This window comes from Tamandua tetradactyla, chromosome 24, assembly GCF_023851605.1.
Source record: "Tamandua tetradactyla isolate mTamTet1 chromosome 24, mTamTet1.pri, whole genome shotgun sequence".
NCBI lineage: Eukaryota > Metazoa > Chordata > Mammalia > Pilosa > Myrmecophagidae > Tamandua > Tamandua tetradactyla.
In genome coordinates this window covers 23,972,477-23,999,592 of record NC_135350.1, presented here as the reverse complement: position 1 = coordinate 23,999,592, position 27,116 = coordinate 23,972,477, and the positions used below count along the sequence as shown (strand labels likewise).

Genomic DNA, 27,116 nt, shown 5'->3' with positions numbered 1-27,116 from the left:
TCAAATATTTGTCTATGTCAAGAGTCCTTTCAGTGCCTAAAAACTTTAAGTCTTCAGAAACAAAATCTAGGCATTTTTTTCCTTATTTATTGCTTTCTGTTAAATATATCCTTCCCCTGAACAAGGAGTGCAGGCTTCCTCAGATTGGAGTGAGGATGAGCAAGGTAAGAAAAAGAGGGGGAACAATGGGGAATTTTTTAGTGAAAAAATAGTATTGATTTATCATTTCAAAAATACTATAACGCTTTAGTGGTTTTCTATTCTAATATCATGAAATAACAGGAGACTGTGCTGGGGCAATGCCTGGCAGTCATATTTAATGTAGGGACTTTCCATATTTATTCTTCTACCCAGCCCTGTCTCCACCTCCTAGCATATCTGCTGCACCCTTAACTCTATTGATCTTAAAGTTCTTTGGCTGGACAACCATTACCTAGAAAGCCTCATGTCCCCAAATTTCTTGTTCCAACATGTATGTCTTCCCATTCCTAAAACCCTCCCTGACCAACCTCCCAAAAGACTGGAGTAGGTTCTTACTGTTTTTTATTCTTTTTCTTCTTTCATAGCATCTAATTGTACATTAGCTTTTAATTGTGACATTGTTTGTTAAATATTCGTCTTGCCTATTAGACTTTAATTTCCACAAAGATAGGCCAGAATATTGACTTCCTGCTGTTTGCCAGTACTTTGACCTAAATGTTATTCTCATCCTCACCTCAGGCCCTTGAAGGAAAACTTCATATTCCCTATAATGTAATAAGGATTCTGAGGGTCAGAGAATTGAGAGAGGTTGTTTTCAAGGTTATTCAGCTCACAAAGGGTAAAGCTAAAATTAGTCAATATTCCATTGATTCTACTATTTAACATGTATTATCGTCAGCATCCTATTTATCTTTGAAAACAACTTCATACGTGCTATGAATGGCTGAAACCTTTCTAAATGATAACGTACTTTTTCAAATAGATTGGTGGTCAAATCAAATGAATCTTTAACAGCTGATTACTCTGCAGAAAGGCAGATTTTTAATTTTTCTGTAGAAAGAAATTATTAATTTCAGCCAGAGTTTGACAGAAATTCTTCCTTAGGTTACTTAAATCACAAATGAAAATATCCCCATGTTCTTCCTTTCTCCTAATTACCAACCATGTTCCATTTTAAACACTATATTCATTCCATTTTTAGGGCCTTTGTTTCGTACTACAAATCTTGGGTTGAGGATAGAGCATCCACTCTAGGGAAACCATTAAGCACAAAACTGAATGAAAATCAAAAGTCAACAAAAAAGAAACAAACAAAAAGAAAAGCAGGGCTGATGAGCATTTCAAGAAAAGCTAGTGGCAGGGGTGATGGACATTTCAAGAAGACTTAGTGATTTATTCTGGCTCTAGATATCCAATTTAGAGGACTTCCAAGAGGCACAGGCAGTCCTAGAGTCAGCTTACAAGTTGGAATACAACACATCAGGTTTGAGTTTCTTTGAGGTTTCGGACTCATATGGCCAGCTTAGGTGTACCTAAAACAGAGCCAAAATTCTCAATTAGTTTCAGAGCTCTCCTGATCTCCTGGAAGTGCTCCCGACCACAAGCCCAGTGTCTGGGTTACAGCAGATGAGGAGATCAGGAAGCTCACCCGACAAACCTCCCACCAGTTCCAGATGGGGTTAATAATTGCCTGTTCCCAGCAACCTCTGGAACTCTTGCTTGCCTCCACAGTTGCAACCCCCATAATGCTCACATTTTTTGCAGGGTGACCTTCCCTCCATGCTCAGGACTCTTTCAGGGCCTAGAATCTGTTTTATTCTCAATATCCCTCTATGTCCTCAGCATCTACTACCTTCTTAGCATCTCACCTAGAAGGATTCAAGAAACACAACTGTCAATCCCAGATCCCCATTTGTATTTATGTTGGCAATGTGTTCTTGTTTAGGTTGTTATGAATCTCATCCACCTATGAATAGATATTCTTGCATTACTATTTTACAGATGAAAGAACAGAGGCTGAATGATTAAATAACTGAGGTTGCATAGTTAATAAGTACACATTGCTGGACTTGATTTCAATTTTTTTTTGCTTGTACAGTTTGTTTTTGGCTTCTTCACTTAGTTTCAGTCCTATACTTTGAAAGAGGATCAAGTCCAGAAGAAGGTTTTAGTGGGGGCCACAAAACTCACTAAATTACATGTCTCTCATCCACCATTTGCTATGAGTGCATCAATGTCCTTCTTTTGAATTTCGTCATTGATTAAAACACTGTCTTCAGAAGATCCCTTTTAAATTATTTATTTTTCTCGGTAATGATTACTTAATAATGGAATTCATATTTTGTGACATTTATTTACTCAATAATAATAATAATAAACATGTAATGAGTGCTTTGCTACATGCTTTAGAGATGTTTTTGAGTTAGTCTTCACAACTTTTAATGAGAATGAGAATGATACATTTTATGGGGACATTGATGAGAAAACTGAAGCAAATGTAGATGAAGCAACTTTACAAAGGCGATATGGCTAGTAAGTGGCAGAGACAGCATTCAAACCCACCATCCATACAATGTCATCAAGTATTTATTAAGGGTCATCTCAATGCCTTGTACTGCCACCAGCTGGATGATAGAGTGATGCATGAAGTAGACAAAATTCTGTCTTCATGGACCTTTCATTCTAGAGATGGATTTCAATCAGTAAATGTTATAAATCTGATGATAAAAGCAATGAAGCAAATAGCTATGGTATTATAAAATGTGGCCTGGTCAAGGGATGTTTATGGCTACTTTAGATAAGATGGCTTGGGAAGGAGGTTACATTTGAATGGAAGGCTCCATCAGAAGTGAGAAGGGAGGGAATGGGAAAGAGCATGTTCTTTATGACTGGGGCTTGGGAAAGTGTTGAGCAAGGCAAAGAGGAAGTAGCCTATCTTAGTTTGCCAGGACTACTGTAACAATATCACAGACTAGGGACTTAAACAACCAGAATTTATCACTCATGATTTGGGAGACCAGAAGCCCAAAATCAAGGTTTCAGCAAGATCATGCTTTCACTGAAGCCTGCAATGCTCTGGTGGTGACTTGCTAGCAATCCAAAGCTAGATATCTAACTGCATCACATGGCCATAGCCATCTCTCTCTGTCTCCTGTCTTCTATTTCTCTGTACAAATTCCCTCTTTTATAAGGACTCCAAGCCATATTGGATAAGCTGCACCCTGACTTAGTTTGCCCTACTTTACTAGGGTCTATTTACAAATGGGTTCACACCCATAGAATCAGGAGTTAAGACTAGATATATCTTTGTAGGAAATATGATTCATATGATTCATAAGAGGGTCAGACTTTGTAAGGCTTTATGGTGATGTTAAGAGTGTGAATTTATTTTAAAGTCAATGGGGAGAGTTTTACACAGTGAGTCAGGTGCCGTTACTTAAATAAGTTTCATAATCATCATTCTATATTGATAAGGATGATCTGTAGTTGATGTAGATATGGGAGTTGAGAAAGCAGTCAAAAGGCCAAAACACAGTTCAGGCCAGAGGTGATAGTTGCTTGGACTAAGGTAGTAGCCGTGGATATGGAGTGAGTTGAGTATGTTGGGATATATTTTGGAGATTAACTTACAACTCTTATTGATGGATTGGATTTTAAAAGTGGGAAAAGAAGGAAACCAAGTTAACTCTTATATTTTTTACTTGAGTGGGTGGTTGAATGTTTGTGCCATTTTACTGTGGTGGGGAGGGACTGAGGGAGAAACCAGTTTTGAAATTTTGGATGGAAATCAAGAATTTTTGCTTGAAGTGTTCAGTTTGGGTACCTTAAAATATCCCTGAGGTATGAGGGAGGCAATTATAAATGGAGTCAGGAGTCAGGGGTCATCCATGTTAAACAGCAGCCTCTAGCCAGTGAGATTTGATAGCATTACAACAAAACTTTTGTGGCTTCAACGTTTTCACTCCAGAGCTAAATCAACATTATGTCTAGATATTGAAAGCTTCTATTCTTATCAAAACAAGTGAACTATAATTCCCAGCACAACTCAGGGTTGCAGTAATGTTGATTAAGAAGAACACAGAAAAAAGCAGGCGGTGCATATTTCTGAGACAAAAATTGCCAGTGTACTTGTGCATTCCCTATAAACTTACAAACACACCTCTTGTGTAAAGTAGGTAACAGCAAGAGGTATCTACTGGAGGCAGATAAAGCCTCTTGGCAATAAAACAGCTTAAGATAATGCTATTAAATTCTGAATTTTGAGTAAATACAGGGGACTGAAAAAGTTCTACCCAATAATAAGTATATAAGAATGTATCCCATCTTGTGTTCTATAGAATAAGAATAGATGTGCTGCAAAGAAGATCAAAGACTGTGACAACACAAGGTAAAGAAGAGTCCAGATTGAACCAGAACAGAAATCACTTTCTTACCCATATCTGACAAAGCCTTTTCACCAAGTTCTGGACTTGGAAATTTACATCAGAACTTTTCACGGTATATCCTTTATAATTTGTTGAATGCATTTATGTCTATGCATAGTAAAATAAATATAGATCTAATTTTTGTTTAGGTGCAATCTTTTTAATTCCAATTCTAGATTTTTTTTTACAGCCCCTTTGACTATTACAGCTAAGATTCTGATCTCCAAGGTAGACAGAACCAGTTGGTGAAATCTCTCACATGATGATGTGCTAGCCAGGTTAATTCCTTCATGGATATACTACAAGTTTAACTAGCAACTTAAAAACTGAACATGCATGAGCTGGTCAGGTTTCCTATTTGAAACCTAAAGGATGGGGGAACTGACCTTTGCCCCAGGAAGAGGAAGATGGGCAAAGATATGGAGTAATCAGCACTGTGAAAGAAAAGTGGGCCTAAGTCAGCTGCTGAGAAAGACCTGAAGAGTCTGCCAGAGCCTAAAATGCCCTAACCACTGGGGAAGCAGGGTTTGAGGAGTCAGGACAGATATGGAAGAAGAATTGCAACATTTATCTTTAGATTCTCAATTCTGCTTTTGGAGTATTCTTGTGTAAGAACAGATTTCCATCTGAAATACTGGTCTGGAGTCAATCTATTCTCTGGAACAAGGGAACCCAAACATTCATTTCAGTCCTAATGGTGGCCTGTTGCCTCCCCTTTAGACCTTGCCCAAGTCACTAAAGCCCTCAGGAAGTGAAGCAAAATCATCCATCCTTGTCAGTTAATGTTTACAAGTCACCCATCCTACGCTGGTCATTTTACTGACCAAGCAATTTGCTCTGAACCACCCTCCCTGAAACATTGAGAATTAATGGAGCGAGACACAAGGTTTGGCAAGTGCAGAACCAAGTGGCCAGATATCTAGAACTTCTGGACCAATGACAAAGCCAGGAAATTCATCTTCCATAGAAAGTTCTATTTGCTTTCTGTTACAAAATAGCAAAATCACTAATTATGTTCTGCATTTATGGTGTATTTATCTACCAATATGCCCATGAAAAAATATGTGAAAATATATCACATAGCCCATAAGGCAAAGAACTAAAACTGGAACCTATGTCAGGTCTTATTAAATATATTCAAAATTTCATGAACATACATATGGCTATGTTTGGGTGTGGATGTACAAAACAGATACCATAGCTGGCATGAAAACACATAGAGACAATGAAGCTGGATGTTTTTCAAAGGGTTTTTAACTATAGACTATTTTTTCAAGTGAAAGCTTCAGGTAAAGCTTTTCTGCATGAAGGAGTGAGGTTGAGTGCTTTGTTTTCTTTCTTTGGGGCACTTCCATTACACTGGTAGGATTCAGCAAATACAACTGCTTTATGTGCTCCTAAGGAAACTGTGGCCCAGGGAGCCCCAAACTGATTGGTCCAAGGTCACATTGTACTGTGGACTGAATCATGTCCCATCATGATTCAGGGCATCAAAAGGCATATTCAGGTCTGTGCCAGTTTGAAATGATTCATGTACCTTAGAAAAGCCATGTTTTAATCCTAATCAATCTTGTAGGCGCAATCATTTCTTTTAATCTCTATTCAATGATGTAGGTTGGACACTTGATTAGGTTATTTCCATGGAGATGTGACTTCCCCAATTGTGGATATTAACCTTTGATTAGAGGGACTCCACCCATTCCACGTGGGTCTTGATTAGTATATTGGAATCCTTTAGAAGAGGAAGTATTTTGGAGAAAGCTTCTGAATGATGAGAGCCATGACAGAGCCAAGGGAACTGCAGAGTCTACTAGCCAGAGACATTTGGAGATGAAGAAGGAGAACACCCTTGGTGGAGCTTCATGAATCAAGAAACCTGGAGAGAAAGCCAGCAGAGGTTGCTATGTTCAGCACGTGTCTTTCCAGTTGAGAGAGAAACCTTGACTTCATCAGCCTTTCTTGAGTGAAGGTAACCTCTTGTTGGTGCCTTAAATTGGATATTTTTATAGATTTGCTTTAATTGGACATTTTCATGGTCTTAGAACTTAATAAATTCCCCCTTTTGAAAGCCATTCTGTTTCTGAAACATTACATTCCGGCAGTTAGCAAACTAGAATAGGGTCCAGCCCCCTGGGACTGTGGGTGTGGACCTATTGAAAACAGGATCTCTTGAAGAAGTTATTTCACTTAAGGTGTGGCCTTACCGCATCAGGCTGGGCTTTAATCCATCTTACAAGAGTCCTTTACAAAGACAATAAATTCATATAGACAGAAGCTTGAAGCTGGACATCAATAGAATGCTGAAGAGAAAGGAGAAGGTACTGTCATGTGACAGAAAAGCTAAGGGACCCCGATGAGCATCAGCAGCCAGACCCAAACACCATGGTCTTCAGGGAAAATATACTGCTTAGCTGATCCTCGATTTTGGACTTCTTCTAGTCTCAACACCATGAGCCAATAAATTCCTATTGTTAAAGCTAAGGTATGGTATTTGTTTCAGCAACCAGGAAACAAAAACATATTGCAAAGACAAATGTAAATTATCACAGCTAGAACTTGGTTCTACTTGCACCAGGTGGCTTTGATTAGGAATAACTTTTTCCCATTTAAATATTATGTGGAATTAGTGGGATAAAAAGACTCTATCGTGATTATTACAGCTTTTGTTTAGGTCTTGCTCACTTTCAGAAAGTGATAGAATGGTTAGAAGGGACCACAAGCTTTTATGCCTTGGCCATTTCTGCTTGGTATTTAGGGAGCATAGGATATCAGTCCCCTTCGACCCTCCCTTATTGATAAATCCATGGTCCATCCACCTGATGCTCCAGCTTCTCAGCTTCTTGTGCTGATCTCTTCACTCTCCCTGAACCCCACATGCTTTCATAGGTGCTGACTCATTTAGTCTGGATGCCTGTCTTCCCCATGTCTGTCTTCGCTAATGTTTTTGTATCTCACTCATATGTCAGCTCCAACAAAAGGCCCTTCAGATGTCCTCTTGGCTCTTGCTATAATTCGATTATTTCTCAAAACGAGCACGTATTAGAGATTGCCTGTTATTAGTATTATTTATTATATGTCTATCTTCTTCTTTCTTGATTGTGAGTCCATAGGGAGAGCTGGAACATGTTATACTCATAGCATCAAAGAGAATGCCTGTCCATACCAGGGACCCCAAAAGTGTTAGTTTAATTGAATTGCACATAGTATGTAGGAATAGTCTCATAGCCGACCTAGGATTCCATCAGAAGTGGAGGTGCTCTACTAGGAGTGGAGTCTCCGCTAGGAGAGATAACCCCAATTATGATACTGTCATAAAAGTTTGAGGTTTTAGAATTTTACAATTAAATACAGAGATATCTAATAGGCAGGGAATTGAACACTTGAAAAATAATAGTCACCAAAGTTTTGACAATGTAGGACTTAAAAGTTATTCAGTCTGCCTCTGCAGTTCTTTGTTAAATTCTTCTAATTTTTAAATTCTGTTTGAGTATTGCATCTCAGTTGACATAGTTTCATGATTAGAAGAAACATCTTGGCTTTCTAATTCTAAGATTTTGTTTCTTAAATGTACTGTTTCTTTTTTTTTTTTAGTTTTCCTAGAAATGATGAAAGTTTTAACAGTTTATTTTATGTGTGCATTATATCTATATACATTTTTGTTCTATTTATACCTGTCTATCAACATCTGCCTACCTTTCTATTTCTTTATATATCAATCATCTATCTGTAATGTAAGACAGTGTAGGACAGGTTTTAAAAGCCTTTTATTTCCATTCCTACTTTATTATAGACTTCAATAGAAGGACAGTCACACTGGTTTTTAGAACATCTGAAAAAATTGTTCAAACGATTATTTTCAGTAAGAGGCAGTGTGACCTAATTAAAAGCATAAACTTTTTAGTTAGCTGACTGGGTTTGAATTATTGTTCCACTACTTCTCAGCTGTGTGAGCTAGGGCAAGTTACTTTACTTTTCCGTTTCTGTTTCCTTGATTGTAAAATGAGGATAATAAGAGCACTCACCTTCTAAGGGTGTTATATAGATTAAACGAAGTAATAAAGTGCTTACAACAGTAGCTGGGTATAGAAGATGTTGTATAAGTATGAGTTCTTATTATTCTAGAATCCTCTTCTCATCTTCCCCTTCCCACTTTCCCTCTCATTTGCTCTTTGGTAAGTTTTGGGCATTAGTTGTATGACTGAGAAGAGTATGAGTAAACAGAGGCTTATACACATCAAGCCAGTATTTCTTCAGGGAAGGTGTTAATGCCAATGAAAGAGTTCTTGTGCAAAGTATATTATTAGGGAGTTAATGGTCCTGCTGAGAACTGAGAGTAAAATATGGGGGAATGGCTAGAAATACCATCAGTACATTAAAAAGATCGTCAGCAGGTATAGTAAGGGCTTTATCATAGCTAGCTTTAGTGCATCATTGAAGTGTGAGCAGAGCTACATATTTCAAAAGCTATTCTAGACTGAGAGGTTTGCTGATATTAAAGAATGTAAATATATATAATAAATGGAAGAAGTGTTTGCCAACTCAGCCTGATATTGAGTTCCATCAGATTGATATTATTTACAGCTCTTTGGGAAACGATAAGGCTGCCTGGAGGCACTGAGCTCGTTTTAACATTCCCTTTGCTTGTCATAAATTTTCATAAGAATACTAACTTTGGAGACAGGGATGGGGTGGGGAAGCATTTTACCTAAGTTTTGAAACTCTTTTGGTCTTCAGGGAGAATATACTGCTTAGCTGGTCCTGATCCTCTGCAGGTTTTGGGGTTTTATTTTTCTTTACCATCTTTACATTTCAATGGCTTGTGTGTTCAGTAGAGAAAGGCTCCCAATTGCGCCCACTGTGCCTGATTTGACACACAGCATTTCCACTTTGGACTGTAAATAGATTTGCAGATTTACAAATTCTGTAGAGCTAAGTTGCCCTATGCCTTCCTGAGTAGACTGCTTCCTCCTTGACCCCACCAAAACTTTCCAGTTATGTTTTCCATGATCATTCATAAATTAAAATTCCAAAACATTCATTTACCTTTATGTTTAATAACATTTACAGAAACAAAATTATGGGTCCTTCACTGATAGGAACTGCGAGTATTTAAGAAATGGGTAAAAGGAGAAAGAGGGGTAGGAGGAGGGAGAAAGAATGGGAGAGAGGGAAGGAGAGTGGAAAGCACCCTAAAAATCATGGCATGGCTAAGGAGTTTGGCACGTAGTTGTATAGAAATGGATAGGCTAGTACCAGATACCTAAATAAAAACCAAATAATTCACACAAATATTGAGGCATTCGGTCTACATAATATCAGCCAGACAGATGCATGAAAATATCTACATAATTATTCACGTTTTTCTAGGTTTTATCTAACATGTGTGCTGTCTTTTAGATGTAGGCATAGCTCTAAACCATTAAATTTGTTCTTGGAGATCTCTGTGCTCTCTTCTGTCTATGTGACTCAAGTTACTATTAGAAGGTTAGAGGCTAACTGAATAGCATTATGTACTAGATGGTCTCTTCTTACTTATCTAGGCATAATACTATGTTAAAAAAGGGTCCTTTACTGATCTATTTAGTTAATTTATCTCACAAGGGAAACATTTGCTCTCAAAGAATAATTTAATAACAATGATTCTAGAAATGATACTAAAATATCTGGAGCAAATTAGTTTTGTTTCCAGAATAAATCAAGGCAAATAATTTGTTGTGTTACCTGCAGTTAATATTAAGCATTTTCCATAGGAATGTTCTGTAACCAAGCTGAGCCTCAATTCCCTCAAAAATGCATAGGTCAGAACAACATGTATTTTGAAGTTGTTATGAGTTTAAATTTAAAAAAAAGTGTTAAATTGCTTAGTCCAGGACCTGACACACAGTTAACTAAGTATTCAATAAGTGGTAGTTGTAGGGTAATACAAAATACTTAAGCTTATTGCAAAAGCCTTTGGTATCCAATCAGTCATACAACAACTGTGGCATAAGTGTTTGATGCTCGACTCTACTGTTACTGAGTAAAGTAAGTTTTATTTTATTTTGTTTTCCATGAGCATCAATTTTATTCACAGATTCAGTGAAAAACTAATTTGAAATACTTTTGAATCAACTCAAACATGGTTTTGTATACACATGAATCATATAGTTGAATATGATTCACATTCACTTTTTTTTTTGTATGCTCTAGGATGGGGGTCACATTTCATTCTTCTTCCATGTGAGTATCCTGATTGCAGTAACATTTGTTGAATTTTTGTTTTTTGTTTTTGACTTTTTGTTTGTTTATTTGATTGTTTGCTTTGTTTTGGGAAGTGCATGGGCCAGGAATCAAACCTGGGTCTCCCTCATGACAGGTGAGAATTCCACCACTGAACTACCCTCGTACCTCAGATTCACATTCATTTTTTTTTTTTTTTGCATGTACAGGCACCAGGAACTGAACCACATTCACTTTTAAGATCAAACAAGCTTCAAAAAAACTCTGAATTTTGAGCATGGCTATTTTGTTTTGTCATTTTAAAACTCTACTTAATGTATTGTTGATAAAAATATTGCAAGATACTTGTAACTCCAATGTTTCTGCTTTGAAATAAGCTATTAAACTAAAAGGCACAAGAGACAATGAATACATACCATACATTTGCTGGTAACTAACTAAAATTATAAGTTAACAGCAATTTATTAACACCTATTAAAGAAATAATTGCACTTGAAAAATGTAAAGAGTAAAAAAAATTCTAATTTTATGTCTACGTTTATGAACAGAGGTTAATCATCTGTAACCTTGCCAGAAGTATACGTTTAAATTTAAAAAAAAACCAAAAAACAGAGCTTACAGTCTTTTTAATGCTTGTGATTAACACAGAAATCATTCATTTAAAAAATGATTTTCATCTGAAATATTAAGCATGCACCTTTTAGAAGGTATTTGGAAGTAAGTTCTGTGACTGTCCTTTCTTCTGTATATTCTTCTCTTCTACTTAACATCTTTAAAGACTTTGATGTAAAAATTTTAACTCAGGTATTCCTATTTTTTTCTTCTACTTTGTATGGGCTTAGTGGAAGGTGAGCCAGTTCAGATTTGACTTGTCTGTCATCCTTCCTTGTTTTTGAAATCAGTTTTATACATACACCATGTATATCCAACATGTATAAGCAATGGCTATCAGTATAATCACAGGGTTGTGTTTTCATCATCACAATCAATTTTAGAACATTTTCACTTCTCCAAAAGAAAAATTCCATACCATTTATACACTCCTATTATTGACACTTGCCATTGGTGTGGTACCTTTGGTACGATTAATGGAAGAATATTGTGACATTACTGTTAACAACAGTCCATAGTTGGTCTTAAGTGTATTTTTCCCTACATGCCACCCTATTATTAGCACCTTGTAATAGTGACATACATTTATTCTAGTTCATGGAAGCACATTCTTATATTTGCACTATTAGCCATCTACAACAGTGTTCACTATGTTATACAATCCATGCTTTATCCCCTAGCTTTCCTTCTAATGACATACATAACACTAAACTTCCGCTTCAACCACAATCATACACATGATTTGACATTGTTCATTACACTCACAATAATGTGCTACCATTACTTCTACCCATTTCCAAACATTTACAATGAGCTTTATTAAAAATTCTGCACAAATTCAGCATCAGCTCTCCATTCTCTAAACTTATTCTATCTTCTGGTAACCTATATTCTAGATATTAACTCTGTGAGTTTTGCTCATTATATTTAGCTCATATTAGTGAGGCCATACAATATTTGTTCTTTTGTGTCTGGCTTATTTTCCTCACATAATATCCTCACTATTCATCCATAATATCATATGCTTCAGGACTTCATTTTTTCTTGCAATTGTATAATATTCCATCATATACCACATTTTGTTTATCCATTCATCGGTTGATGGACACTTGAATTGTTTCTATCTTCTGGCTATTGAACACTGGTGTGCAAATATCCATATTCCAGTTGTCAGTTCTTCTGAGTATACACTTAGTAACAGGATTGCCAGATCATATGGCAGTTCTATACTTAACTTCCTGATGAAACTCTAAACTGTCTTCCATAGTGGCTGCACCATTTTACATTCCAACAGAAGTGAATAAGTGTTCCTGTTTCTCTAAATCCTCTCCAACACCTCTAGTTTTCTATTTATTTAATAGTGGTCATTCTTGTAGGTGTGAAATAATATCTCATTGGGGGTTATTTACATTTCCCTAATAGCTAATGATATTGAGCATGTTTTCATGTGCTTCTTAACCATTTGTATTTTGAAAAAATGTCTATTAACATCTCTTACCCAGCTTTTAATTGAGTTATTTTTCTTTTAATTTTGAGTTATAGGATTTCTTCCTATAATCTGGATATAAAACCCTTTTCAGATATGTAGTTTCCAAATATTGCTTCCATTGAAGTTTTATTTTGCTTGTGTTGCAGACTTTTCTGATCAACAATCCATGGGAACATTCTATAAAAACATAAAAATTCAAGTTTTGATATGTTGTGTTCTCTTTTCGTTTGTCTCAAGATATTTAGTGATTTCTCTTGCAATGTCTTCTTTTGCTCATGGATTGTTTAAGAGCATGGGTTTTAGTCTCCATATATTTGTTAATTTTCCAGTTCTTTGCCTGTTATTGATGCCCAGCTTCAATGCATTATGAGCACAGAAAGTGCTTCCTATAATTTCACTCTTTTTAAATTTATTGAGGCCTGTTTTCGGACCCATATGTGTTCAACCCTTGAAAATGATCTAGGAACACTTGAGAAGAATAGGTGTCCTACTGTTTTGGGGTACAATGTTCTGTGTCTATGTTAGGTCTAGTTCATTTATCATATTATTTAAGATCTCTGTTTCCTTATTGATCCTCTGTTGAGAGATGTTCTATCTCTTGATGAGAACAGTGTACTGAAGTCTATTTATCCCTTCAGTTTTCCTAGTATTTGCCTTATGTATTTTGGGGCATCCTGGTTAGGTGCATTAATGATTGTTATTTCTTCTTGCTGGATTACCCCATTTAATATATCTTGTCTGTTTTGTCTTATAACAGTTTGGCATTTAAAGTCTATTATGTTCAACATTGTATAGCCAGCCCAGCTGTTTTTTGGTTATTATTTGGGTGAGATATCTTTTCCCAGCCTTCCACTTTCAACCTATTTGCATCCTTGGGCCTAAGGTGAGTCTGTTGTAGACAGCATATACGAGGATTTTTTTTTTTAATCCTCTGCCAATCTGTGCCTTTCAATTGGGGAGTTTAATCCATTAGCATTCAGTCATATTACTGTTTAGGCAGCACTTCAACCATTTTATCTCTGGCTTTATATATAATATCTTGTTTTTGTCTCTCTTTTTACCCTGTAAGTAACTCTCATTGATGATAATCTTCATTTCTACACTCTCCTCCAGGCCTCTCTCTCGTGCCTTTTCTTTATAGCCTGCAGAACTCCCTTTAGTCTTTCTTGTAGGCCAGGACTCTTGTTAATGAACTCTCTCAGCTTCTGTTTATCTGTGAATATTTTAAACTCTCCCTTGTTTGTGTAGGACAGTTTTACCAGATGAAGAATTCTTGACTGGCCATTTTTCTCTTTTTAGTATCTTAAATATATCATACCACTTCTTCTTACTTCTATGGTTTCTGATGAAAAGTTGGTCCATACTCTTACTGAGCATCCTTTGTACATGATGAATCACTTTTCTCTTGCTGCTTTCAGAATTCTTTCTTTATCTTTGGCAGTTGACAGTCTGATTAGTAAATGTCTTGTAGTATTTCTATTTGGATTTATTCTGTTTGGAGTATGGTGTACTTTATGTATATTTATGTCTTTTGTAAGAGTTGGAAAGTTTTCAGCCATCATTTCCTCAAATATTCTTTCTGTCACTTTTCCCTTCTCTTCTTCTGAGATATTCATGACACATTTGATTGTGAGCTTCACGCTGTCATTCAATTCCCTGAGGTCCTGCTCAATATTTCTGTTCTTTTCTCTGTTTATTCTTCTATTTGAATTTTGATGTTCTGAATTTTAGTTCACTTATTCTTTCTTCTGCCTGTTCAAATGTGCTGTTGCATGCTCTAGTGTATTTTTAATCTCATCTATTGTGCCTTTCATTTTGGTATTTTTTTTTGTTTGCTTTCGAATTCTATTAATTCAAAGTCTATTAAGGAGACCTAGTATCTTCTTAATATCCTTTATCTCTTTAGCCATATGTTTCAGTTTGCTAAAGCTGCTGGAATGCAATATACTGGAAATGGATTCACTTTTATAAAGGGGATTTATTAAGTTACAAATTTACAGTTCTATGGCCATGAAAATGTCTGAATTAAGGCATTAAGGGAGAGATACATTCTCCGAAGAAAGGTCAATGGCATCCAGGGTTCCTCCACCAACTAGGAAGGCACGTGGCTGGCATCTGCTGGTCTTCACTCCTGAGTTGCATTACTTTCAGCTTCTGATCCCACTGGCTTTCTCTCAGTGCTTCTGTGGGTCCTTGCTTCCTCCTCCAGAGACATCTCTCTGAGTGCTCCATATCCTGCAGGTCCACTCTTAGAGTCTCCAGGGCATCCCTGTCTCTCTCTGTGGGCTCTGTATTGGCTCTCTCTAAAATGTCTCTGGGCATTTCTTTTCTCTCTCTAAATGTCTCTGGGCTTTCTTGGATTTTACTACTTTTTTTCCCCTCTCACAAAGGACTCCAGTAAAGAGGATTAAGATCCACCTTGAATTGGGTGGGTCACATCTCCATACCTAATCAAAAGATCCCTTCCACAATAGGTCTACACCTACAAGAATGGATTAGAAGAACATGGCTTTTCTTGAAACATAGCAGTTTCAAACCAGCACACCATATTTTCCTTCATTTCCTTGAATTAATTTAAAATGTTTGTTTGAACATCGTTGATTAGTTGTCCCAAATTCTGAATCTACTCTGACTTTTTAGTGAGCCATATTCTTTTTTTTGTAGTGAGCCATATCCTCTTAATTCTTAAAATGGTTTATAATTTTTTGTTGATATCTGGGCATCAGATTATTTTGATGAGTTTATTCTGAAGTTGGTTTTTCTCTCTCATCTAGGATTTTGTTGTTGATTGGGTTTATGTTGAGGCTTTTCTTTGACACTTGGTTCATCAATATTTCCCTGCTAAAACTGGGCCAGGGACATATGCTAGGGGTGCAAACCAATTCCAAAGTGTATTGGGGAGAGGTTCAGGTAATATACCAAAAAGCTTTTTTTTCACCTCCGTCATGCTGTACTTTCCTGGCCTACCAGGTGCTCTTTGGTAACCTATTCCCCAGAGTCATAAGAAGGTAGTTTTAGCCCTCTGGTAGCTCTGCTTCTGGCAGAGTTAGAAACAACGGTGTGGCTGTCTGGGATAGGCTAAAGTAACGGAAACCAGCAGTGTAAATTTGCCAGCCAATAGCTGGATTAATATTGGGCTGTGTTTCCTTTTGTTCTTCAGGAGGAGGACGTACATGGCCTTTCCAGTCCACTGCACAGGGACCAGATCACCCTGAAGCTGCTTGCCTCAAGGGTGCGGAATGGGGGCCAGGAGTTACTCACAGTTTTTCACTGCAATTTCTCAGTTCATTCACCTTGCTTTTCCCTGCATGCTGTGCACTACTCCCGTGGTCTCTGGAGCCTCAGAACAGTTGTTTTGAAAGTTTCTGCCTGTCCACTAGCTGTTTTTGGAAGAGGATGTGAGCCCTGCAACTCCTTATTCCGCTATCTTCCTGGAATCTTATCAGTAAATTTTATTTTTAATTACTGAGAAGTTTTATTTTTAATAACTGAGACTTGAGAATACTCCATTCTTTAGAGTCTTTAGCTGAGAATGCTCAACTAACAGGCTCATTACTGAGAGAGCTTAAGTTAGTAGTTGAAAACCCTTCTATTAGTCTCTGCTACCCAAAAGAATTGATTTCTTTTCCTCTTCTCTTTTGGTCTTCTAAAATAGGTAGGAGAGACTGATACAATGTCTTTATCAGGTTGGGATATGATTATTGAAGGCAATGCTTATTATCACATGATTTGATATACAACTTGTTGAGTACTTTGAGGAATTTAAATTCTAAGTTGTTTACATATATTCAATTTCTTTCTACTTAAAATAATTACTGGGAGAATAGATACTATGTATATATAAGGAACTTGAAACTGTACTAACTCAAGTCGTATTGCCATATTTCAGGTTTCCTTGGCGTTAGAATATTGGTGGCTATATTGCTAGGAAACAGACAGATTAATGGAATGAAATGAATGAATCAGAAAGACCTGAACTTCTGAACACTGATTCCAAGAGCTCTGGGCCCAAACTGGCAACATGGCTGAGGTTACCATTGAGACATAAATATAAAATTACAGTTTTCTTTTAGGAGAAAGTTTGAAAAAACAGAAGCTGGTTGTCCTTCTGGAGATACACATGTTCTCATCACTCCTTCACAATGAGGCACAAGAGAATAGTATCTTAGACGAACTCTTGAGCCAGAAACCCACCAGTTATTTTGACAGTGGAAATTTAATGTAAAGAATTAGTAATTTTGTATTGAAGAACCAAAAATGACACAAAGCAACATTAACATAACAGAGATAGTACCTGCAGACAGAGCTGGCTTCATGGGAATACGACCTCCACATTTTCACAGGTTCCCATACTTAGAAGGTTCCATGCTTGGTTTAATCACCTGTTGTCACCATTTTGAAACTGTTAATAATTTTTGAACAAAGGATGCATATTTTCATTTTTCAGTGGGCTCTGCATATTCTGTAGTCTGACCCACCTGTAGGAAGCAGCTACTACCTGTAGGGGTGTGGGAAAAAGAAGAAGAGGCTGAGATAAATAAATAGAGAATCTTGACAAAGGGACCTTTGAGGCACAGATGCCAGCTGGTATCTCTGAGCTCAGAGGAGGAGCCCTGTGTGGCTGGGACACAGACCTCTGAGAATTGATGTTGGTCTGCTGGTGCTGCAGTCTCAGAAATGGCAAGTAAAAATTGGTTCTAGAATTTCTGAGGTAGCATCTTGAGGCTCGTTCCGTGTAGATTGGAAAGAACTTTAAACCTCTGCTTCTGAAACGAACTGCCACTTCTCAGTTAAAGCAGCACTGCAAACTGATGGGGATAGAAAGCAAAAGTCAAATGGGAACAGGAAACACAAAGATTCAAAAGCAGATGAGAAGTATTGAGTCCTTCCTCCTTCCTTCAGTCTCCCATCTCCCTTACCTGCAATTGATAGAGCCTAACAGAGAACCAGGTAGTAATGCAGATACAATTGTGCTGTACAGTGCCAGCCCCATAATCACAAAATGAGGTATAGAAACATGTGTTTTAAGTGAGACCTTAATAATTCCCACAAGTAGTAAGTAGGAGACTAAGAGATATTTATAACGTTTTGTCACTGTTCTTCTAGCCGTCTCTAAGAGCTGCCCAACCAAGACCTGTGGATACAGATTTTCTGGCTGTCAAAAGAGCACTTATAAGGCTCAATTAACATGACCTTTCCAAACAGACATTTCAATCTTTGTTGCAAAACAATTTGGCCTGAAAAGTTGATGGTTTATGGTTACATAATTCTGGCTCAGATGGGTCAAGTCTTCAGATGGACACATGTTAGGAAAGGTGGATACTGAACTATGCAGAATATTTACTTCCCCTTTGAGTGCTATCTGTCATGCAAAGTTTTATTTGCAGTAGATCTCAGGCTTCTGTCTTTGTATTCTTCAAAAATTTGTAGTAGCATTTATGCCAACATTTGGATAAAATTTGATGAACATCAACCTTATATGTAGTACTGGTTTTTTTTTATTTTTAGTTTTAGTACTGTCATTTTCTTCAGTTAATGGAGGGATGATTATATCATTTTACATGAAAAACTTTTGCATCTGAGAATTCAGAATTTCTACAAAGATGGTGTGTTTGTTGAAAAGCATTGTGTACCCCAGAAAAACTGTGTCCTTTGATCCTGATTCAATATTGTAGGGTGAAAACCTTGGATTACATACAGATGCTCAGAGGACAGTTGATTCAGAGCCAATGGAAACACAGATGTTTGGAGATGCTTGGAATACTGACAGAGAGAACAGATGCTTAGACACAGACATTTGGAGATGTAGAACCCACCAGGCATCACCCTGTGCCTTCCCACAAGACGCTGAGCAAACCATAAACCAGAGTTTTGTCCCAGAGGAGTTAAGTGAAGGCTCTTAGAGAGGAAACCACCAACATGAGAAGCTGGAGGCAATGGAACTCAGAGCAAGGACTAAGAGACACTAGCCACATGCCTTCCCATGTGACAGACATTGGCTTTTCTTGAGTCAAGGTATCTCTCTCTGGATGCCTTAATTTTGACATTTTAATGGCTTTGGAACTATAAAAGTGTAACTTAAATTCCCTTTAAAGAAAGCCACTCCATTTTCTGGTATATTGCATTCTGGCAGCTTTAGCAAACTGAAACAAATGGTCAATATCTAGATGAGCTATTCCATGGCTACCATCTTATTATGGGAAAAAGGTTTACATAAATGATGCTGTCAAGGAAGGCAACTATATGAATTTGACAAAAGCCCATGTTTGTGAGGCTCATTTGTCCACCTTTATAGCTGCCTTCCTAATTAGGCCTTGCAAAATTAAATAGTTCCATGGTAGCTAAAAGGCCAGAGGTATGGAAACTGTATGGATGAGAGAGAAGAGTCTTAGAGAGAATTCATTTGTTAGAGTTGTTTGCAAGTAAAGAACAAGTATAGTAATAGTTCATGTAAGTATCATCCACTGTCCATCCCATTCTCCTTCAACGAGGGATATATGGTACCTAATAATAGAATTTCAAACCTCTAGCTTGAGCAATTCATCCAGGCCCAGCTGAAATACTCAGTTTATAGCTGTTTTTAACTATACATGCAGGCAGTCTGACAGGTTAACTTGATACACTTGATTTCAACATCATTGTTGGATCAAGGACAGACATAGCAAGGGTGCTGAAATCAGAGAAGTTATTACTTAAGAAATGCCAAAGGTGGATTCTACACAAAAGTATCTAAGATAAATCCATCTGTGAAAATTATTTTCTTCATAAAGTAGAAAATTTGTTCTACTTCACGAAGAAAAAAATCATTTTTGCTTTATTTTTGCATGCTTTTTTTTTCTTTTTACCACAAAGCATGCAAGAATAAAGCTACCTTCTTGCTGCTTTGCTCATCTCTCTTTTTCATTTAGCGGCAAGGATCTCCACATTATATCAACATGTAGAGACACTGGTGTGCTTTAGGAGAAGGAAGAAAGAGACCCAGCTGAATCAGCTTCCTAACCTATTGCATATTTTGCTCTGATGGTTTTAATTAGAGAAAAAATAACGGCATTGAGTCCATCTGCATATTCATAATGTAGACCATATGGCTGTTTTTCCGGATTTTGAAAAAGAAAATGCATTAATAACCATGCTTCTTTCCATTCATTTCTCACATTCCAGGTTATTTCTTTGAGAAATAATACATTTGAAAAATCTGTTTACTCTTTACATGAGCCAAATGTTCCTACTCCTTTAGGCTTTGTGTGTTGTGTCTGCTACTTTTGTACATTTCAGCAACAAACACTGAAACAGAATATGGCTGTTTATGATTGAGAATGCCCCATAAATGAGTTCATAATTCTTTCTAGATGTGCATTTACATGAACACATTGCCTTTGGTTAAGCATAGGTTACTGGAGTTAGATTGATGGGAAAGTTTGCTAGAATTTCCTGAGAGCCAGACCGGCACTCAAAACAAGATGGGTGTGTAGTATGTGTGTGCCTGTGCACGTTAGAGTGTGTGTAACACAGTAATGCACATCTAATCTGGACAAAGCAAAATACTCAGCAATTGTGAAAACTAAAATGATTAAGTATGCAGAAAATAGTTCAGATTTACTGTTATTTAGGCAAAATAATAAATAAGATGGAATGATTTTTGAACTTTTCATTTTTAATGGAAGAAAAAACAATTTCTAGTGATAGTAGAAGAAATGAGAAAACCAAAAGAACTCTTGCTTTTTTTTATCTGGCTTTTCGAGTAGCCACTGGATCAATAAATCCAATTCCCAAGGTGAGATAGCAAACAAGAAAACAACCAAAGAACTAGAATCAACATAGCTACCTTAATAACAAAGCAGAAAAAGGTATAAAACAGGGAGAGAAAAGACTAGAAAAGAAATGAAATTTGGCTCCTGTGAGACCAAGCTACCATGTTTGTAGAACCAAGGTAAAAGGAAACAAGGGGAACAAAATCCAGATGGCTGAGATATGTATGCTGTGAAGAACTGGAGGACATCAAGCTGGTCCTCAAGAATCCTCTGGGCCTTTGTTCATCTTGGTTATTCTTGAAGCTTCAAGATGCTGTGAGGTCTCCAAGGGCTCAAAGATATAATTTCTTCTGTGTTGCCATGCTGCTTCAGAATTTAGTGAGGGAACTTAAGGGCTTGAATGAAAGAATTTAAAACTTGTGGCTCAGTTTGGGTATAGAAAGTAGAGGTATCTGAGGCAACCATTGTTTATTAAAAATAAAAGACTTCAAGACAGTGATTGGATGAAAATAAACAACTTGCTTATATCAGAATGAAAGCTTCATGAAATTGGACCCTCCGTTTCAGGAAAGGAAACAATCTGTCTCTTCTATTCATGAAGTGAGAATGTTGTATATTTCTGGTATTTCACAAAATCTGCTGTTGTGACTGTCCGATTGGGAATGAATTTGCTTTTATGTGCATAGTTATTAACCAAGTGACTCTTTTTCAAAGGATTGACTTCATCTGAATTAGTTTTCTTTCTACTTTTTTTCCTTTTTTTTTTTTTTTCCTTCCAGCTAGGACTTCATACCTATGATTTCACAAAGAGCCATTTTGAAATAGCTGGTATTATTAATTCAGTTTGATTGCCATAGCTCCCTGAATAGCAAAAAAGATATCTTCCACATTTTATCTATCCTGTAATTTTTAGTGATTGTGGTACAAAATTAATTTCCTGCATATGGTTTTGAAATGTGTGACTTACTATTTTTATGTCTGCTTAAAAATCCCCTTTCTTTTGTTATTTACTGTGAACATCAAACTTTTACATAAAGAGTTTAGTTTTTGACCATACAAAACTATATCCATGTTATCTTGGATATAAGCAGTATAATATGAGTACCCTTATGTTCTTGGTCCCATATTGTTTTATTCATCCTACTAATAACTTTTTTCCTCTCTGAGTCTTACAATATTTAGAATTCAGTGATACCTGATAATATTGTCACTATTTTTTTTCAGGAGGTAGAGTATACATAGCAATGTCATGTTTTAGTAAAAAGTGGACAATTTCATCAGTGTGCTTCCTTTTTTTAAAAATTGTTGTTGTTTTGGCTCTGGCTGCATGCCAATCCCGATGTGACTACAGAATAAAAAAAAATCTACATCAAGACTGTTTTCCTTTTTTTACCAACTTATAACAGAACCCAATATATCTTTAAGTTTTGTGCATTAACAATTCCTTAAAAATCTCAATCAGACTTCCGGGTCAAGATGGTGGCTTAAGAACATGCGTATTTTAGTTTGTCCTCCAGAACAGCTACTAAATAACCAGAAACAGTACAGAACAGCTCCTGGGGCCACGTCAGTGACCGGACACACAGTGTACCCCAGTCTGGACCAACTGGACCGGCTGTGAGCACCCCCCAGAACCATGAGTTCCCAAAGCTGCAGTAGCCAGTGCCCCTCCCCCACAGGCCACTTCCTGAGGGGAAAGGAAAAGATTTTACCAGCAGCAGGGACTGGGCACAATCAAACGCCAATTGTGGAACTAATTAACAAATTCTGACTACTAAAAATAGGCCCCCAGCTTAGGTGAACCTGATCAAAGTGGAGGTTGCTCATTTTTGCCCTGGTGCCAAGGGGGCAGGACTGACAGAAAAAGGGGAGAAAAAAAAGAGAAGGAAACAGGTTTTTGTGGCTGTGTATCTACAAAGGCTTGACTGCCTGTGGATACAGCGGCAGGACTTTTCAGGCTGCAACTGCCCCAGGCACAGGCAGAAGTGAGCTCTTTCAGGGGCTTATCTGGAGCCTGTGCCTTCCCCAGGGGAGGGGTGAAACTCCATCGAAGTGGAATCCCTCCATCAAGGAATTCAGACACCAGGGCTTGGTAATTTGAAGCCATTAAAACCAGCCTACAACCTCTCCTCTGTCTCCACCACACCCCCAGCAGGGAGACTCTGCCAAAGTTAAAGGTACCACATCATCTTAAGCTGGTGGGACCTGCAGTCAGACAAGATCCACATACTGGGCAGGATAAGAAAAACAGAGTCCAGAGACTTCACAGGAAAGTCTTTCAACCCTTGGGGAAAACCGACGCAGGTGACTCTTTCCTCCTGATAGGCCAGTTTGGTCTGGGAAAATCTGGCTGGAGTCTATAATATCTAAGTAGACCCTCCTAAGTGTATGTGCGGGGAAGGCACCACACAAGCAGGGCAAGAAGCAAGAAAACAAGAACTGAAAAATTCTCCTCTGTTAAACAAAATTAAAGCTAAAGGTCCAGATAAAAATGAATGGAATGTCAAAGAACAGATAGACAACAAATTCATCCAGCAAGAAAACCCTAGATAAAAGAAGTGAAAGCAATCTCCAGAATAAACTAATTAAGGTAATTAAATGCCTAGATGCCAACAAAAAATAACAAATCACACTAAGAAAATTGAAGATATGGCCTAGTCAAAGGAACAAACCAACAATTCAAATGACATACAGGAGCTGAAACAATTAATTCAGAATATATGAACAGACATGGAAAACCTCATCCAAAACCAAATCAATGAATTGAGGGAGGATATAAAGAAGGCAAGGAAAGAACAAAAAGAAGAAACTGAAAGTCTGAAAAAACAAATCACAGAACTTATGGGAATGAAAGACACAGTAGAAGAGATGAAAAAAACAATGGAAACCTACAATAGTAGATTTTGAGAGACAGAACATAGGATTTCTAAACTAGAGGATGGAACATCTGAAATCCGACAAGAAACAGAAACTATAGGGAAAAAAATGGAAAAATATGAGCAGGGACTCAGGGAATTGGAAGACAATATAAAGCGCATGAATATATGTGTTGTGGGTGTCCCAGAAGGAGAAGAGAAGGGAGAAGGAGGAGAAAAATTAATGGAGGAAATTATCACTAAAAACTTCCCAACTCTTATGAAAGACTTAAAATTACAGATCCAAGAAGTGCAGCGTACCCCAAAGAGAATAGATCCAAATAGACATACTCCAAGACATTTAATAATCAGAATGTCAGAGGTCAAAGAGAAAGAGAGGATCTTGAAAGCAGCAAGAGAAAAGCAATCCATCACATACAAGGGAAACCCAATAAGACTATGTGCAGATCTCTCAGCAGAAACCATGGAGGTGAGAAGACAGTGGGAGGATATATTTAAATTATTAAAAGAGAAAAACTGCCAACCAAGAATTCTATATCCAGCAAAATTGTCCTTCAAAAATGAGGGAGAAATTAAAACATTTTCAGACAAAAAATCACTGAGAGAATTCGTGACCAAGAGACCAGCTCTGCAAGAAATACTAAAGGGAACACTAGAGACAGATACGAAGACAGAAGAGAGAGGTGTGGAGAAGAGTGTAGAAAGGAAGACTATGAATAAAGGTAAAAAGAAGAAAAATTACATATGACATATAAAATCCAGAAGGCAAAACAGTAGAAGAAAGTACTACCCCTGCAGTAATAACACTGAATGTTAATGGATTAAACTCTCTAATCAAAAGACATAGTCTGGCAGAATGGATTAAAAAACAGGACCCATCTATATGCTACCTCTACTCAAAGGACACGAGGCCAAGGACACAAATGGACATTTACACACCAATGTTTATAGCAGCATTATTAACAATTGCCAAGAGATGGAAACAGCCAAAATGTCCATCAACAGACAGTTGGCTAAACAAACTGTGACATTTACATAAGATGGAATATTATGCAGCTGTAAGACAGAATAAAGTTATGAAGTATGTAACAACATGAATGGACCTTAAGGACATTATGCTGAGTGTGATTAGCCAGAAACAAAATGACAAATACCGTATGGTTTTGCTGATATGAACTGACATTAGTGAATAAACTTGGAATATTTCCTTGGTAACAGAGACCATCAGGAGATAGAAATAGGGTAAGACATTGGGTAATTGGAGCTGAAGGGATACAGATTGTGCAACAGGACTGAATATAAAAACTCATAAATGGACAGCACAATATTACCTAACTGTAATATAATTATATTAAAACACTGAATGAAGCTGCATATGAGAATGATAGAGGGAGGAGGGCTGGGGCATAAATGAAATCACAAAGAAAGACAGACGATAAAGATTGAGATGTGTAATCTAGGAATGCCTAGAGTGTATAATGATAGTGACTAAATGTACAAATTTTAAAAATGTTTTTGCATGGGGAAGAACAAAAGAATGTCATTACTGCCATGTGCTGAAAATAGATCGTACTTAATAGTTTAAAATTTCAACTAATGTGTGAGACTAAAGCAAAAAATGTTTATTTGGTACAGATCCATACTTTGACTAGTGCATCTCCTAATATAACTTATGTAGATAGTTGATTGAACACCTTAAGTACATGGAACTTTGTATAGGACATGAGATTTTGTTGGTTTGTCCAGGTGACGCTGTGATGACTCCCAGAACGATTTGATCAGTGAGTGGAAAAGTATTTGCAAAGTCCCCTTCGGGGAATGGTGAGAATGGGGGAAAAATCAACTTCCCCAAGTTGAATTCTTGATATTCTCACAAGCAATGTGGACAACCAAAGCTATAGGCTGAGCCCCCAGTCTTGGGGTTTGTTCATATGAAACTTAACCCCACAGGGGATAGGTCAAGCCTACTTGAAATTAAGCCTAAGAGTCATCCCCAAGAGAACCTCTTTTGTTGCTCAGATGTGGCCTCTCTCTCCAGCCAACACAGCAAGCAGACTCACCTCCCTCCCCCTGTCTATGTGGGACATGACTACCAGGGGTGTGGATCTTCCTGGCAGCGTGGGACAGAAATCCCAGAATGAGCTGAGATTCAGCATCAAGGGATTGAGAAAACCTTCTCGACCAAAAGGGGGAGGAGTGAAATGAAACAAAGTGTCAATGGCTGAGAGATTCCGAACAGAGTCGAAAGGTTATCCTGGAGGTTATTCTTATGCATTAAGTAGATATCACCTTGTTGTCCAAGATGTGGTGGGGAGGCTGAAGGGAATTGCCTGAAGGTGTGGAGCTGTGTCCCAGTAGCCATGTTTCTTGATGATGATTGTACAGTGATGTAGCTATATACAATGATATAGCTTTCACAATGAGACTCTGTGAATGTGAAAACCTTATATCTGATGCTCCTTTTATATACCTTGTCAACAGATGAGAGGAACATATGGAATAAAAATAAATAATAGGGGGAACAAATGTTGGTCTAGATTTAGTTTGAAATGCTAGTGATCAATGAAAGGGATCAGTAAGGGGTATGGCCTGTAAATTTTTTTTTTCTGTTTGTTATATTTTTCTGTTGTCTTTTTATTTCTTTTTCTGAATTGATGCTAAAGTTCTGGGAAATGATCATGATGATGAATATGCAACTATGTGATGATATTGTGAAATGCTGAGTGTATGTGTTGGGAATGTTTGTGTTTCTTGTAATTTTTTTTAATTAATAAAAATTTTTTTAAAAATCTCAATCAAATACGTTATTCAATGTTGAGTGGTCCAATAACATTTGAAATAAATTTTCTCCTTTAAGATCTATATTGCTATGCTAAGGAAATGACTTGGACCCCAAAATTGCCCCTCCTCCTACTTTCTGTTTCCAAGTCTGTTATTAATCAATGGAATATGGCAAGGGGATACTTGATGGCTCCCTTTAGTGCCAGTGACAATATTTCCCAATTAACCTCGTCAAGGACACATTCATTTCACATTTTTTCCGACTCATAGAATAGATCACACTATTATAAGGAATAATTTTAAGTTACATGAGCTAAGGAAATAAAAATATATTGAAATGATAAATTAACTGAAATTACTTTATTTGCTTCTTCAATGTGTGTGTATGTGTATGTATGTGTGTGTGTGTGTGTGTGTGTACATGTGCCTGTGCTGATAAAGGAAATGAATTTTGTTTGGTAACAATAACAAATTCTATATATCATATTATAGCTTACAAAGTGTTTTTCTATAGGCATTTTTCTTATCAAACAAGAGTTTTGAATACATTAATGTTTACTCTTACATTTGGATTACAGCTAAGGCTCAGTGAGTATAACTGAAGCAAGTGAGTGGTGTTGCTGGGTCTTGAATGCAGTGCCGCAGTATTTCCAACACATCCCTCGGTCTTGCTAATTACCTCCCAGTGGCACAGGAAGCCACTGTCTGGGCTGTGTACAGAGTCTTTCTCAGTCTGGTGCACTAATCAGCAGACGCACTTTCCTCCTTTTTGTAATTTGACCTTCCCAAAGAACTTTCCCTATATCCAACACTGTGCTATGTACTCTAAGGACCAAACACTTGACCCACCCTTTGTGAAGTTCCCTGAGGGTCAGAAACTTCCCATGCCTGACAAAGAGCTTCCCCCAAGATGCTGTAATTAAGGAGCATGAACTCTGGGCTCTCACCAAAAGTGGGTCACATAACAGATAGTGAGGAGAGA

General features: G+C 37.3%; 2 long non-coding RNA genes across 2 annotated transcripts in view; one reads left to right on the top strand and one right to left on the bottom strand.

The window, feature by feature from the left end:
* The window catches only part of LOC143668466 (uncharacterized), a 36,521-nt gene extending 20,543 nt beyond the window's left edge, over positions 1 to 15,978 (top strand). Inside the window, exons 2-3 of the long non-coding RNA XR_013168459.1 lie at positions 4,320 to 4,479; positions 15,887 to 15,978. This is a non-coding gene — a long non-coding RNA (uncharacterized LOC143668466). The remainder of the gene's footprint in view (positions 1 to 4,319; positions 4,480 to 15,886) is intronic.
* On the bottom strand, positions 1,188 to 17,784 carry LOC143668467 (uncharacterized). The gene is made up of 3 exons (XR_013168460.1): positions 17,646 to 17,784; positions 17,021 to 17,224; positions 1,188 to 1,514 (listed from the first exon to the last, which is right to left on the bottom strand). It is a non-coding gene; the product is annotated as an uncharacterized LOC143668467 (long non-coding RNA).
* Between the last annotated feature and the right edge of the window lie 9,332 nt (positions 17,785 to 27,116).